The sequence below is a fragment of the Mastacembelus armatus genome, chromosome 10 (genome assembly GCF_900324485.2).
Source record: "Mastacembelus armatus chromosome 10, fMasArm1.2, whole genome shotgun sequence".
Lineage (NCBI taxonomy): Eukaryota > Metazoa > Chordata > Actinopteri > Synbranchiformes > Mastacembelidae > Mastacembelus > Mastacembelus armatus.
This window is the reverse complement of record NC_046642.1, coordinates 1,600,056-1,616,903: the sequence shown is the minus strand read 5'-3', so window position 1 is coordinate 1,616,903 and position 16,848 is coordinate 1,600,056. Positions and strand designations below refer to the sequence as shown.

General features: G+C 42.4%; 1 long non-coding RNA gene across 1 annotated transcript; it reads right to left on the bottom strand.

The window, feature by feature from the left end:
• Window positions 1-4,441: 4,441 nt before the first annotated feature.
• Window positions 4,442-5,836, bottom strand: LOC113144993 (uncharacterized). Its single transcript, XR_003297199.1, has 3 exons — window positions 5,766-5,836; window positions 5,274-5,374; window positions 4,442-4,647 (listed from the first exon to the last, which is right to left on the bottom strand). It is a non-coding gene; the product is annotated as an uncharacterized LOC113144993 (long non-coding RNA).
• Between the last annotated feature and the right edge of the window lie 11,012 nt (window positions 5,837-16,848).

Sequence of the window (16,848 nt, the reverse complement as noted above, 5' to 3'; positions counted from 1 at the left end):
TAAGCTGACCAGTCGGCGTAAACGGTGGTGTTTTCTGATGTGCTTACAGCGAGCACGCTGACTCTCAGCTGCTTCTTACATAAATGGAAATATGCTCTAATCACACATAACATCAGTCCTTCTCCTTTTGTCGTAGCAGTGTTGTGCAAAGCTAACATGCGATGGGGCATAATTACAGATTCCAGTATGTTAATAAAGGAGCTGATTTAGCTAAGAGACTCAGTGTGTACCGTTTAAAGCCGAGTTTTTCTTGTCTGAATATTCATCAGTCACACTCAGCTGAAGATGAAACAGCCTCATTGTTCATCAGCGGCGGCGGCGTGCTGGCTCATTCATGTTATGCACATATTAATGATGAGGACAATTCACTTCGAGTGATTCCTAATCTGTTGACAAGAAGTCTCTGCAGGCCCTTCAGTCGGTCTGATGCAGACGAGGACGATGTTTTGTCAGTAAATTCCCCTGAGAGGAAACGCTGCAACAAATCTACAATCATTTACTCAAAATCGACAATCCTGAAACAACATTTTCTGTTAATGATATGAAGCAACATCTTTTGTCCAAAAATCAGTGTTTCCAATGCATTAATCACAAAATAAAACAAGCTAGAAATACAAAGAGAGGATATTTCATAATGTGGATTAAGATTACCCGTGCATGTGTTTTTGTGTGTTTTTAGTCATTACTACATTGACAGGACTGTAAGTCACAATCAGCCTCACTGGTTTCTGTTCTGTTTTCTGGCTCTTATCAGTTTTCAGGCTGTTTGGGGCTGTTGTGTTTCTATCCTGACATAATGACACTGTTAAAGGTATTCTGTCTGTCTTTATGTGTCAGGCCAGTGATGGACTGGTGATCTGTCCAGGATGAACACTGCCTCTCGCCCAGTGTCGGCTCTGGTACAGCTGCAGGACGGATCGATGTTAAAGGTATTCTGTCCGATTTTTAACCACTAATTGCACCACAGAGCAGGTTGGCTCCTGATTTGTTTGCATCCTGCACAAGGTTACATGCAGTTCTGCTTCTGGTTTCATGTTTTCTTTGCACTGATGAAAACGATGTCAGGTTTTAAAACACTGGTAACTACACCATGAACTAGTGCTGCAGTTTAGTTGGAAGATTTTTCATATTTTTTAAAAAAAAAATCTTTTTTTGTGCTGAAATCGTCTGCTTGGATTTGACAGCTCACTTCATCCTTTGGCTGAACCCCCTAAAATATTATGATTTAAAAGATGGCCTTGGAAACATAGACATTAAAAATTAATTGCATCTGAAAAACTTAATTTTTCAAGTTTATACATTAATATTTGTACCTTTGCACATTCAGTTTGTGGACATGCTTACAAGCACACTTTTCTGAATATTTGTAAAAAAGATCCATCCTTCGCTCTTCTCTTCCATAAAGATGTTGGGTAGAATTTAAACGTGTGTGATATTTGTGGGGGTTTTTTCTCATTTTTAATTAGAGCTAAAAAACACGTATTTTTACAGGATAATTATTACGTTTGTTAATTTAACTCTTTGTACGATTCTAACGGCCCTGAATGTGCAATAATTTCAACATGTTATTAATATTATTTTCCAGATGTGGAGCTTATGTTGAGCTGACATTGTCTGCCCCCGTCAGAGCAACATGGTGCTTCTAATATCATGTTCTCCCATTTGAGATCAGCGACAGGAGCCTAAATAATAATCAGACTACAACATTACAAATTACACACGTATGAACCAGACTGAAGATTCTTGTTGACCTTATTTCTCACCTTCACTCTAGACGCAAACGTATTTGATTATATGAGGAAAAATTACCATAAAAAGATTAAAACAGAATTATATAAACATTTTCTGTCATTAGCTGTAAATAAATGGAAATGTTAAAAGCTGAAAAGGAGCCTGTGTTTGTATCTGAGGTATTTGTATTAATCTCTTTCACACCTTGTGCATTGTCTAGCTGATGTTTTTTATTTCAGGCTGCTCTCTAACTGAACCATATGCAGACAACAGCTCCGTGGTGTCGAAACTGAGGCTGAAGTGCAAACTATGATCCACACCCAACCATTTTCCACAACTATTTTTATCGCTCACTAATTAGTGCGAGTTTAATTTCTACTCTGTCCTCCAGACAGACCACAGGGGGTTTAACACTCCACAACCTCCCTGCTCCCCCTCTGCCTCCACCTCCACCATCATGATGCTGATGACAACTAACTAACAATGAGGAAATATAAAATAAAAACATATCCTAGTGATGAGAACACTGGGAAATGCAAGAGGTGCATCAGATTTTTCCATTTTCACCGACGCTACACACTCTCTGCTCCCAGTCTTGATCCATCTCCATGTGTTTCTGTCCGTAGTGAATGTAAACAATTGCACCTGAGGTCTCCTGGGATATGGCGCCCACATGTGTTCTACTAGGTGACAAAGTTCTTCTATAATTTGACCCAGACCTCCATCCTGACAGGCCATGGGTGATGTCTTTAACCCATCAGAGACTCTTCACTTTGGCCTTGCACCCTCGCACATTTAATCAAAGACAGCACTGATATCGAAGGTATGTTAAACATGACTTTATTACAAGTGAGGATCTGTACCACTGTGAAAACATTTGATTTGATAACATTTGATTTCCTTTTCTGACAGAAAGGCAGGCCGGTGAAGTTTTCTAGGGTCATCTACTGTCTGTTGAGACCTTTGGTCAACCATGATGGCCATGTCAGGAGACAAGAGGTATGAATAACTGATTTTATTGAATCTACTCTATTTCCCCTAAATGTGGGTATGTTACTTAATCAGTAATTTAGTATATTTACTAAACGTTCACTTTACTTTAAACATATTTGTTATATTTTCTAAAAGTATATTAAATTACTGATATATATTAAAACTAAATTTTGTATATTGAAATATCGTTAATTAGTAATTTAGTATATTTCTTAAAAGTTCACTTTACTTATTTCTAAGTATATTTCATTGTTTTCCAAAAGTATGTTCATGTTTTTTTTAATTGTGTAATTTTTTTTCAAAATATAATACTATGCCTATATTTAACTTTAGCTATATTTCAGTATAGTTATTTAAAATACACAATATAAGTGTTTCTGGGTGTGCTAGCATATGACAGGTTTTCATTTTTTGAAAATTCATAATTAGATTTCCTTGAAAATGCCCATGTAGAGGAGAAATGTTAGTTTGACATGACAAATTGGCAGAAATGTTAAACAGTTTGAACCGTCATTCCCAAAACTGCACCACGTGATATGACGTAGGTGGAAGGGGAAGTAGAACCTGGCTAATTGTTGCTGGTAGTTCCTGTGTGCATCGTTTCTTATTCTTGGCTGCCCACGCTCACCTTGTTAGTACTACTAACACTAATGTATGAGGAATGTACCAAAACAATATGTAGGCTACTTTGGAAGTTACACAAGTCATGCCAATTACTCCTCATTCCAAGTGAAAATAGGTGTGTATATTTTCTAAAAATATATTGAGTATAGTTTTTAAATGTTAAATGTCATTATACTAACTCATTGCACTAAGTTGCACTTAATACAGCAGAAGCTGCAGTATAAATAGGAATCGTTACTCTGCTTGGCTGCGTCCAATTGGTAGTATGCAAAAAACAGTAGGTGAGAAGTGTATATATATATACATATACATATATATATGTCTCTTTTTTCAGACAGTGTCTGTGTCCCAACGTCCTCCCTAGTTACTCCGTCACTCCGTACCATCGACCTGAGACTCGAACGTGACATTTTCAGGTTACAAGTCCGACTCCCTATCCATTAGACCACGACTGCCTCAAAGTAATGGGTGAGTGTCTTAGCTAATTGAGAGCACAGTGTAGTACACTATATACTGTAGACTGAGGGGGTCGGGGTGGACATGCAACAAGTAACATACGTGAAATGTTTCAAGTATATTTCAGGAGTTGTGTACTATTTTACAAAAACACCCAATAATACGTGAAAAATCTGTTTTTAATGTGCTAAAGCAGATTTATTGTGCAACTTCCGGTGTATTAAGTGCAACTGAAGTGATTTCATTTTAACACAACTTTAAGTATAATGAAATTTAACAGTTTAAAAATACACTAGAAAATATACAATTTTTTTTTTCACTTGGGTGTTGACTATAGTTAGTGTTCATTTTGTCTCTGTTTTAAAAATACAGGCAAACAGGACCTGGTGGCTGCAGAGGAAGCTGACCCATGTCACAGAGGTGCTGCTGACTGATACAGCAAACAAGTAAATCAGAGACGACGTAGTTCGAAAATCTCATCAATAGGCACTAGGTCATAGAATGAACAGAAAGATAATTAATATTACACGACATACAGTTTATATGTGAACATTTGCCTTAGTCCTTCACATACAGCACATGTTGCAAAGCTGCTACCCTACAGTTACTGACATACACAATTAAGCCATGGAATCACCTTAGTTTGCGTGTCTGGAGAAGCCTGGGATCGAACCACCAACCCTCTGGTTAAGGGACAACTGACTCTACTGCCTGCACCACAGCCACTGGTGAAGTCAAGGGGCAGGGTTAGGGCTTAGCCTCCTCACCCCTGTGGTCCACATCATCCCAGAGGTTGTTTATTCATGAGTCCAGAAGACTGTCAGATGATCATAGGAGGTGAATCTACTCAACAAAGACAATCAAATACACATATGTTAAGGATTTGAATATTTAAGGTTGTAACTAACTCTTGGTCCTTTTGTTAGGTGCCCCTGTTGGGAGTAGTGCAGGTCTGTATCTGTACAGTTTTATTAAGAAACATGGTTCCTGGTGGAACATTGTCTGGCTTTGCTGTGCATTGTATTCACTGTACATGTTGAAACTACAAATAAAAAGCTACTTGACTTAACCTTCCTAATGCAGCACTGCCCTGACATATAACACATAATGTCTCTTTATGTAGGTCTCTATAAGAGTGACGTATTTTTTAAGACTACACCAGCAGCTTTTTTAAAAAGCAGCACAGCCTGCTAGTCATGACAGGTGTAATCATCATGCATATTCAGCTAAACCTTCACACTTTCTGAGTATGAATGGGACGGTTGTATAACATGACATTCACTTCTCTCTGTCCATGGTACTAATAAAAGGAAGTATCTGTTAACGATATATATGTCTATGTTGTTCCTCTGATGGGATATTAGTACTGCATACAGGAGTTGTAGCTGCTGCATTAAAATCTCTACTTAGAATTTGATTCAGGAATCAAAAATGTGGTGAAAGTGTCTTACAGGGACAAAGACACTTACCGTTGGAGACGACAGTAACCCTCCTCTGATCCTTCTGTTCCACATCGTCCTGCTGGTCCAGTGAGTCCAGGACGCCATCAGATGATCACAGGAAGACAAATCTACAAGAACAAACACATTCAAATACAGATTATGTGTTGGGAACATGAATATTTAAGTTACGATTATAATTACTCAGGCACCTATTTATTAGGTACACCTGCTTTCTAATGCGCCAGTGATGGACTGGTGACCTGTCCAGGGTCAAAGAGAGCTGGGATAGGCTGTGACCCTGGTTAGGACTAAGGGGATATAGATGATGGACGGACTGATTATTCAAGAGCACCATCTTTCAGTTTGAGCATAATCCTCAGTTACATGTTCAAATTCTGTACTGCTTTTAATACACTGAGCAGAAGAGTTCAGAGGAGGAGAATATCCAGTTCTCTTGGAAACATCCATAATTCCTAAAGCTGTGCCTGTCCTCAGGTCTTAGCTCATAACAGTACTCACCAAGGCAGAGGCAGGAAAACCCACAATGTGCTGGGTGTGGCGTGCCCGGCAGGATTTTTTTTTTTTTCCAGCAGATTCATCACAGAAAATTCATCCAATAACTGTTGGAGGGGGAAAGACAAGAAATTAGTTTTCTGCTCTCTGCTGATATGAAACAATATGAGCTGCACTGTTTGCTGTGTGTGTGTGTGTCGCTCTCACCCAGGACTCCTCGTCTCATCTCTGAGGTCTTCAGAAAAGATATCAAAGCTGCAGAACTCAGTAAAGTTTCAGCCTAAGTCTGAACTTCAGCAGCGTCTCCTGTCCCGACTGCACAGGCTGCACAAACTGCTGCAGTTTTAGCAACATCCTGTAAAATACCAGTAATAATAGTAATATTAAAACAAGGTCACTGCTGTTGATAACATCTGAGCTGCTTCACATCAGAAAAAATTAAGATTGATTAAATTAGTGATGATGGACAGGTCCACACTGTCTGCCCAGCCCAGCAGAGAAGGTGGTTTCAAATAAACCCTCACTTTAAAGCCTGTGTCATGTGACAAACCAGGTCTTGTGTTTTCTAGTTGGACCATCAGCCGCAACAGAAAATATTCGATGCATTTAGAGGTCAGCACCTGCTGGGCCTATATATCGTCTCTTACACACTCCAGCATCAGCTGCTCCACATCATTAAAGTGAGATCAGGGCTGTGGCTGGGACAGAGAGTGTGTATGAAGTGATGCCCACAGGTTTTCCCACAAATCTAAATCCTAAACCCAGAGAGAGACCATTTTAGTTTCTCCTTCTGCTTGCTGTGACATTTACCTTTGACCAATTAAATGTGCTCTATTGTATCAGTTTGTCTACCTGAGGCCATTTGCTCTTGTTTCATCCTCATCGTTACTTCTCTTAAATCATTTCACAGAGACTTAACTCTGCATAACATGCTGTGCACTTTGCAACACTCATGCTGCTGTTGTGAGAGAGTCTTCCCTGAGGGCTGACAACAGCACAGCTATGAAACGCTCATGTGACTCGCATAAACACAGTTTACATTTTTACAGTTTCTGATATAAACTAAAGTCATTTTGGTGAAGCACTTCACACTCTCACGCTCACCTAAAAATCCAAACAGGCTAAGAACCATCACATATTACTCCAGTACTTAAAGGAAGAATTCACAGAGGATCATGTAATGTCATTAAATGTCCTATGACTAGACAAAAAGTAGTATGTAGTATTAAAAATGTACTATTCTAATGTGCCGGCTGATGAATTTTCTGCAGCTGTGTGTATTCCAGTGTCACTTACTGTACTTCATCCTCCATGTGTTTGTCAGGAAGTCTGAGACATGAGCTTGTTGTCCTGGGAGGACAGGACGGGACTGTTTTACCTGCCGGCTCTCGCTGGGAACAGCAGCAGCAGCAGAATATTAGTGGGTCAGCTTTCGCCTGTTATGCAAAAACAGAAAGAAAAAAAAAACCCATCTAATAATGTCTGCTGGTGGAGGAGAGCAGAGGCAATAACAGAACACATTCAGACAGATTGCCAACATGAGGAGCAAAGTGACTATGGAGTCTGAGGGGAGTAATATTACAGCTATTTGGCTAATAGCCACCACGCTCGTTACAGCGGCTTCACACAGACAGAACAAACAGTGTGGGAGAGAGTGGGGGGGGGGAGGAACATGAAGCATTTCAGCCAGGTAAAAATAAAATGGTGCTGTTCCAGAGTCGCAGAGCAAACACAGGAAAAGTTCAATCAGCATTATCAGCATCGGTCTGTTACATTTCAGAAAGTGTTAAGATTCAAAGTCATTGAAGGGTCCAGGCCCCAGAGCACAAAAGGCCTGAAAGTAATATGTTCTATTTATCTGATGCCACAAAGACTCGGGAACAAATTTAACAGCAGTTTAGCTTTTGAATAGTTTCTAAAAATCACACACGTGGCAGAAAATCCAGCTTTGAAATCCAGCACAGACCCAAAAGGGCAAACACACAGAGAAAACACACTCTGAGCAGCAGAGTTGGAGAAAGCGCCTCCTCTTTCTGCTCACGTTCGTCTGTCTGAAAGAAACTGGGCATATGGCACATGCACAAATCCATTAGGTGTACACAAACATGCACGCACACACAACCACACTCACAAACCACTTCCCTATTCTGCTGCAATTATCAGCTCTCAGTAAACTTCAATCACCCAGTCACAATCCATTATGGAGATGGACACACACACACACACACACACACACACACACACCACTCAGCAGAGGCTGATGTTAATTGTTGTTGCTTTGACTGTGTTACGCCACTGTCCCCTGTCTTCCTCCGCAGCATGAAATAGTTCCTCTGCCTGTTCTTCCTGCAGGCGTTAAAGCAGCTAAAGTGGGATATAAACACAAACTAGTGTCACTGGTGACCTGAACCTGACTTCAGAACCTTTTCTGTCAACTCAGTTGTTGTTAACCAGTCTTTTATTAAGCTCTACTCTCTTTCTAATGATCTGTTGGAACTGCTCTGTGCTTTGGTTACGACTGATCTGGGTGCTGAGCTGAGGTTACCTGAATTTGAACTGCTCTTCATTCTCTCCCAGACCTTCCTCTAGTGCCCCCATCTGTATGAAAAGGTGTTTAAGCCTTTACACAGGTCCACACAGTCCTGTCACGAAGTGAACTGGTCGTACTGCCACTTTGAATTAGACTAATATTACAAATAGTCTGAGTCTTTAAGTCAGGAGCTTTTCTTTCTGCTGACTGTAACAGACCGGAGGAAACAAGCTATTTGTTGGGGACTATTTTCATAGGCGGATGAATCAACATTTGATGGCTAGTGAACAGGACCGAGTCAGAATAACCTAGAGTTCATGCTGATGAAGTGAACCATGTGACAACAATGGAGTCCTGCAGTGCAGAGGAAGAAGCTGTATGAGGGTTTGACACACCGTCCTTCTTAGCTCCTGGTCTGAGTCTGCACACGACATTTGTGGACTGTAAGAAAACACGAATAATAATCTGACAAATGAGGGAATTAAATGAAAACAAACCCAGTCGGGCTCCGGCTGTGAACAAAAAAATAAAAAAAACCTTCAAGCTACAGAAAAAAAAACTTTCCAAACATTTTTCATCACAGCAGAGAAGAAACTTTGAGAGTTAGGTTGTTGGATGGATGTGGACTGATGACTAATTATGAAGAAAGAGACTAAGGACTAAGGACATGTAGAGGGACTCTCACTGAAAGGTGGCGTCTTTGGTAAGTGTAATATTAACTAAGGTCTCTGCTGCAGCCAGATCTGCTTATTAGAGCAGGTCTCCAGGCTCACCAGACGGTGGCGGCGCTAAATTCTGCTGCGTCCTCACGTCCTCAGTCAAAGGGAATACGAAATGTCACAGATTGTGTACAAGCTCAGTCTGTTTGGCTTCTCATCTCAACACAGTGCTGAGGAAGCACCGACGCTCCAACAGAAATCAGTGCACCGCACATGTATTTTCTGTTTGTTTTTTCTCCTTTTGTTTCTGCTCAGTGTGGTGTTCTCTTTGGTTCTGCTGTGTTCTCTTTACCTAAACTCCACAACAACTACTTGCTGCTCCAAACCGCGGCGGCTGGCTTCACCTCCCAAAGAACAAGAAAGAGAACGTGGAGATGAAACGGGCACAAAAGCAGCAGCTGGGGTTTGACTTGTAAATCTCAGTGCTTCTGTTTCTGCAGGAGTCTGCAGAGCTGCTGGTCCTCCGGCTCCACTCCCGTTCTCTGGGGATTTGAACATGTTTTACCCCAACACAAAGTGTGACTTCTTAACAAAACTACTGTAGAGCTGCAACTAATGATGCTGTGAAGGATAAACACTGTTTAACAGCTCAAACGTGGAGAAGTGTGTGACAGGAGATGACAAACCAACAGTCACTGCCCCAAATGTGGCAGGAACCAGCTGAGCGAGGTGTTCGTCACGTTTCTGATCAGTCGTGCGTTTGAGTCGTGGAGGCTGGTGTCAATTCTGTTCCACACGTCAACATCAAACCGAACTCAAGCTGCAGAATTTCATCATATTTCCAGGTTTTGAACAGCTGCACTTCTAAATAAGTTCAGCTCGTCACAACACTCTCCAGGTCTGGTCAAGAACAAGTGGCCTCCTGCTATAGGAGGGGACTGTGGAGGGCCATCTGTCTGCAACAACACAGTCTGCAGAGACATTTGAACTGAACTAATAATGGTTTGAAAACACTCAACACGAATGTGAATAGTAAATATTTTCATAGTCAATTGATGACAGCAGAAAAACCACTGGTACAGTCGTCCAGCCTTGAGAGAAGATCTTCACAACTGAGATGAGAAAAACATTGAGAGTATTTTAAATGTTTCACTCTTTCTCCACAATGAATCAGAGAATACAAGAGAAAAATGTGACGGACAGAAACATAGAGATGGCGAAGAGACAAAACGATGAAAGATCATGGACGTCAGTGAGAGAAAAGAAGTTCTGGCCTTGTCGGAGACGAACGCTGTCTCTGCATTATTCAACCAGTCGGCACAAAAAAGAAACGCACACACGTTCCTGAAGTCTGCTGAAGTCTGACTCAGATGAAAACAAAATGAAGGCATAGATGAATGTATAGCGATGAAATAGAGTTGGTCTGTGCAGACTGGATAATGTGAGTCCACATTATATCTGGTAGGTTTCATCATTACAATAGGAAGAAAGGACAAAGCTCCAGAAACGCAAAACGTGATATAAAGTCAATTCTAAAATGCTAAATCTGAGGCTAAAGCCACTGCAGGAAGTAGTCAGGATCATTCTGGTACTGTAGGATAGACGTTAGTCCAACATTAAGAAAACATACTGTCTTTTAGATGTGCAGTAATTTACATAATCTGTAAGATATCAGGGCTAATCTTGATCAGGACCAAAAAAAGCTGTGAGTGTTATTTTAAACTCTAATCATCCAGGGCCAACTCCCACGCTGGGAAGTTCAGTAACAAATTTACATACTTGGCCAAATATGCAAATGTTAGTTCATGTTCCAGCACACAACATGCTTCAGTTCAGTCTTTCCACTTTTCTTCTCATGTTTTATCCAGAGGATCTGACAGGGCCTCAGTGCTAATGCTGCATCGCTAAACTCCAATCAGACAGTTTCTATTTCCTGTCCCTACTATTGTTTGTGTATCCAAAGTGTAATATCGCATATTGCTCTGTGCCATAGAGCCCCATTGTTGTCCAGACAGTATTAAAAACACACATTTCCCTTCATTACTACAAACAATACTACATGTACCATCCTGCTGCTGTCATAGTCCTCCTCTTCCTCTTCCTCTTCCTTCTCCTCCTGCTACTACTACTACTACCCATATACTACAGTACGCACTTATACAAGCATCTTTTGTTTGTCCTGATAGAGTCGTCCCAGATCTGATCAATAAAATTAATGATGGAATGTGAATGGTTCAGTCTCTGTCTGGCTACAGCTCCACTGCAATCTGTCAGCCTGACTTCACTCACCGCCACGTCCTCCTCCAAGGTCAGCCTTGCCCAACGCCATGCCGGCTGCTAACGAGCATCCGCCCATCTCCCGCCATCACGGTGGACATCCGGCACTGTGGCGTCCCGTCTGGAAGGTCAGCAGCGCGGGCCAGACCGGCCGGGGTCGCACTTCACGGCTCTTCACCTGCAAAGGTCATGGGGCAGATGATGCATGGCTCCAATCACTGCTGGTTATGAATTAGCATCGTTATTCCAATGGTGGTGATGATGATGATGATGACAAAGGGTGATGACTATGATGCCCGTTACCTTGGAGATGGAGTTAGAGGGGAACTGCTGGGTCGATGGAAGAGAGGTGCAACACCCCTCCTGCTCTTATTTGTCAGGTGTTAAAAATCCTGTTGTTCAGGTGGAACAGAGGAGAAAGAGAGGAGACTAGATGAGGAAGAGTAGGAAGGTGAGGAGATGAGGAGAAGGACATAGGACAGGAGGGGAGGATGGGAGGAGAGAGGGAGAGCAAACTGGTGAGGATAAGACAAATGAAAGAGAGGGAGAAAGAAGAAACAAGGGAAGGGAGACAAAGGGTAGGATGAGTCATGGAAGGAGAGATGAGGAGTGAGATAAAGAGGAGAGTCAAAACAAGGGGATGAGATGATGAGAGGAGAAAAGAGCAAAGACGGTTAAAAAATGAAAAAGAGCAAAAGAGGAGAAACAAGATGGGGGAGATGAAGAGTGATGGACAGAAAGAGTAGGAGGTGACTAGAGAAAGGAGGAATAGCAGGAAAGGAGGAGAAAGGAGAATGGAAAGCAGAGGCAAAAGAATAGGAGAGGAGAAAAGAGGAAGGAGGAGGAGAAGAAGGTTATTTTCATGTTCTCTCCTTACTTTGTGCCCAACCCTCCTCTGTCTCTACTTTGCTGCCTCCTCTCCCTCTGCTGCTCCTTCTCATCCACCTCAGGCCATTTTACTGCCAGTCAAATACAACTTGGCTTCTTTCCTTTGCCTTTTGCTCCTCTGCTGCATCCCTTCTCACTCAGCAAGCGCCTCCTCACTTTACCTAGCACCTCCTCGCTCCACCTGTGCCTTCCCAGAGCTGCTTTTGACAGGTCTTCTCCTCCTGCAGTTTCCTCTGCAGAGCTGAACCGTGATACCGAGCGGCCGCTTTGGCCAGAAACACCGGGCCACCTGACAGCTGCCTGGGCCTGAGGAGGAGGAGAAGGAGGTGAAGGAGCTGATAAGACACTCTGGTCAGAGGAGGCAAGAGCTGATGGACACACCATGGAGGCAAGAAGAGAGAAAACCAGAAGAGGGAGAGGGATAGCAGGAGTGAGAATAATAAGTGAGGATAAAAAGAGAATCTGAAAATTATAGAAAAGGGAATGAGGTGCGAAAAAGGAGGAAGGAGGAAAAGGATGAAAGAAAGAAAGTAAAGTCTCCTTTAAAGTAGATGAAGATGAGTGTGAAGGAGTAAAAAAAAGAAGAAATCTAAAAGCTATAAAGAAAAGATGGAAAATGTGCAATGAGGTGTAGGAAGAGGAGAAAATAGGAGGAAGAGAGAAGGCAAAGAGATGAAAAAGTGAGGAGAGAAATCAAGAAATAAAATAAGTACGAAAAAGAAGATGAGGGGAGGAGATGAGGAGGAAAGAACAGGGAAGATAGGAGGGATGGAAGAAGTAGCTACATAAAAGAGGCATGTTAGGAGGAAAAGAAGAAGAAGAGGAGTGAGGAGAAAGAAGAAGAAAGAAGAAGAAGAAGAAAAGGTTGGTGACAAAGTAGGAAGATGATAAAAAAAAACAGCAAAGAGGGGAGGAAGGAGTGAGGCTAAGGGAGGAGTCAGCTTTAACCAGACGGGGACAGAACGAGTGTCAGCCAGAGAACAGAGGAAAAACTGAGTCCATCCATGTGGGAGCAGAAGAGGAGAAAATGAGAGGATGGATGTAGAGAGTGAGGGATGAAGGAGCATCCATGGGGGATCAGAGGGAGAAGGAGAATGAGGAGGGTGGAGGAGGTGTTATGCTGGGAGATATTGTCCTTTAAAATCTCTCTCTCTCTCTCTTTTCCCATCAAGTGATTGATACAAGCGCTGCCTCTGGAGGCCCTGAGGGGACCCCCCCCTCCAACCACACCATCCATCCATCCAGCTCCTCCTCCCTTTGTCCACCTCCTCCGCTGTTTTCCTCCTCAGTGGCCTGCCCCAGGGCCGACAGTGATGGAGAGGGGCCAAGTGCATCAGAGACACCAGAGAGCAGAAGAAACAGGGTGATTGAGAAGCAGGGTGATTGAGGGGGGGCAGGGGGTCCGGTATAGTCTGAGGCTGCAGAAAGAAGCCCCTCCTCAACCATCCTGGTCCATCCTGACCCCGAGGACAGGTGATCTCTGTTGGAGATGGAAAGAGGTACTAACGTCACACAACACACCTGTATACTACTGAATACAGTTATCCTCTTACATCAGCCCCATATATACAGGTCAGTAGGGGCCTACTGCACCTACTGGTAGGCTGGGAAGGTTGTTATTATTATTACTCATCCAGTGCCCTGCACTTTGAGCGCTGATCAGACTGTTGTCACACCATTCAGTGGTGATTATCAGCCAATCTCACTGACATACATGTGGTTCAGGAGGTTGTTATCACCCATTAATGTGAAGCTGGGCAAAGTCAGAGCACCTGTGGTGGTTGGAGACTGTTTTAATGCAGGTCACAGTCTTTTTCCTAAAGCTGACTTTAGTTGCAGTGTTTCAAAAAGCAAAGGCACATTCAGTTTCATAAGATCTGCTTTAGAAATGCAGCTTTAGCTTTCTCAGATGTGATTGTCCATAAAAGAACAGCTCTTATTTTTTTTTATGTCCAGTAAACTGCTTAAAACCATTATTAACGCATTAATGTAAATGATTTAGGGGGTGATCTTCAGTCCTTTGAAAAGCCCTCAGTGCGACTCTGACGTCTCCTCCTCCTCTGCAGGATTCAGCAGGTTCAAGTGAGGGTCATGTTTTAGCAGCAGCAGCCATTATTCCCTCCAAATGTGATTTGCATGAACCTGCCGAGGTCAAGTTTGTTAGCTGCTGTTAACGCTGCAGACGGCGCTCTGCCTCCTCTCCGCCGCCACTTCACCACTGTGAAAAAAAGGGGCTATTGTTCGTCATTTCAGAGGATGGAAGGAAGGAAAAAGGCCCATAACTGCAGGCGTTGGGTGAAATGTTAAAATGGAGATTAGCCTGGGTGCTGCAGATCTCGCTTATACTGATTAAACATCACGCTGTGCATTTCAATGGGAACACTTGTGGCTGGGAGCGCTCTGATAAGGTCCTGATTTAATTCACACATACACATGCAACATTTGAAGGCAAGAAAGGACACAATTATTTTAGAGCGAGGGACAGCAATGGTCATTTCAGTCGTGATGCCCTGAACTGAAATCCAGCTGCAAATCAGCTGAAACATCCTCAGCAATTTGCAGAAACTGCTCATGTTTTTAGACAAATGCTTGTAAAGATGAAAACACAAGTCGCAAACCTTTTGGGCCAATCACAATCTCTTGATTTTGTGGCTTACAAGCACAATAAAGAAGTGATTTATTGGACTTATTGTAAAAACTGTCCCAAACGTTATTCTGCATCACAACATTATTACAGAGCAGAAGGAAAAACCAAAGTGATGTAACATGAAAACATTCCAGTGCATCTTGTACCAAAACTGATTTACTCATAGAACAAATGATTCTTTAAAACATGCACTGAGCTCTATGGGTATAATCACATTAACGGGAGATTAACACTCACCGAGTCGTCCACCGGCTCCATCCTTGTGGCTCCTGCATCCTCACTGAGCTTTTCTTGTCCAGTCACGTTCACAGAGACCTTCCGGCTCCTGGTCCTACAGCACCAGTGGTTTCAGGAGGTTGTCCTCTACGACGTCAAAGTGCTTTAAGTTTTATTCTTTCATGATTTGCGTCTCTGTTGAAGGCCCAGACAAACAAAGGGCTTCACGCTGTATTAGAAGCTGCTTCGGAAGCAAAAAGTGCATCCTGTCATTTCATTTGTACGACTTGTTCCCTCAAAGGCCAACACTGTCAAAACTGTTTGCTATTGGTCAGCTGTGCAAATTTGCACTTCAAAGTTCAGCAAAATCAATTAATTTTCAATGGGATCACTGAGGTGATGAAAGGCAGCAGGAACGCTGGAGATCAGCACCAATCTAAAAAGTTTTAAACCCTGAGCTCACACTTGCAATGACTTTACTAACATGAAGAAGTTATATTTTTGGAATAAACAATGATCGACCTCAGCTGTTAAACCATCCAACGTGCTCGCCTAATGAGTCTGCTGCCCCTTTCCGATAATAACTCACTGCAATAAGGAACAGCGCTGGTTTTGGTTAAACTTTGGAGCCATTAAGTCTAATTCTTTTCAGTATTTAGACCGCAGTCCTTCCCTGAACTTACCCAAGTGCTGCGAGTTGCCTAAACACAACCATAAATCTCCAAAAATTGGCAGCAGCAGATATTGTAGGAAAACAAATTAAATATGTTGACAGGGAGAGTAACGCTGCTATTGGGGCTGCACTGTTTTTTCCTATTTTCCAAAATTAACAGTATACAAACACAGTTTTCCAACAGGGTCGATTTTGTGACATATTTATTTTACTTTAACTGCAATGACGCCTCAGATTTCATCACCACTTCCTCATTAGCATCATTACAGCTGTTGAGAGCGAGTGCAGCCGAGCTCAGCCTGCTTCCTCTTCACTTCTTCAACTTCTCCTCCATCCATGCATCACCTCCCACCCACCGCCTGCCTGACAGCTTGCCTAATACTAATTACACAAAACTCTCTCTGTCCCCCCAGCTCTCTCTTTCTCTGCCTGCCAAAAATGTATTTCCCAACCACATAACACCAGCCTCCTCCTCCTCATCCTCCTCTTCGTCATCCTCTTCATCCACAGCTCAGGCTGCAGAGAGGAGCAGGCTAAAGACGCTTTCGGCAGCAGAAATCTTGGCTCTTGAGTGTTGGGCCGCTATGCATTGTAAAATAGAAGTCTTTAGAGCTCTGTGTTAAAATCCCCTCAAAATCCCAACACTCCTAAAGATACCAAACACGTTCCAGTCGTACTTTTCACACTCGTCATTCATACATCATCTTAATGTGCCCTTATCACCTTGAAATTGCTGCTTGTGCATATTTGATTTCCTCCATTTGCTCCATTCTTCGCCTCTAATTTCTCTTCTGTTCTCTGCAGCTGCACTGACCTGATTTCCCCACATAGAATCAATAGAGTTTCATCTTACATTATTATATTATCATCTGCTTCCTGTTTTCGGTTCACTTTACGCCCCGGCCTCCACAATAACCGCATGAAGAGAGGAGGAGGAGGAAAATGGAGACAATTCAAGGATAGGAAGAGAAATGAAAGTGAACAACTGCAGGTAAAGGCCAAGACTGAAGGGAGGAGGAAAGAAATGGAAGAAAGGAAGGAAGGAAGGAAGGAAGGAAGGAAGGAAGGAATATTCCAGCAAAGAAAGAAATGCTCACAAAGTGGGAAATTTAAAAAGAAAACAAGAGAAGTAAGGAAGTAGGAGTTCAGATGAAAGGAAACATGACAAAAAGGAATGAAAGGAGTAATAAAGGAAAGAT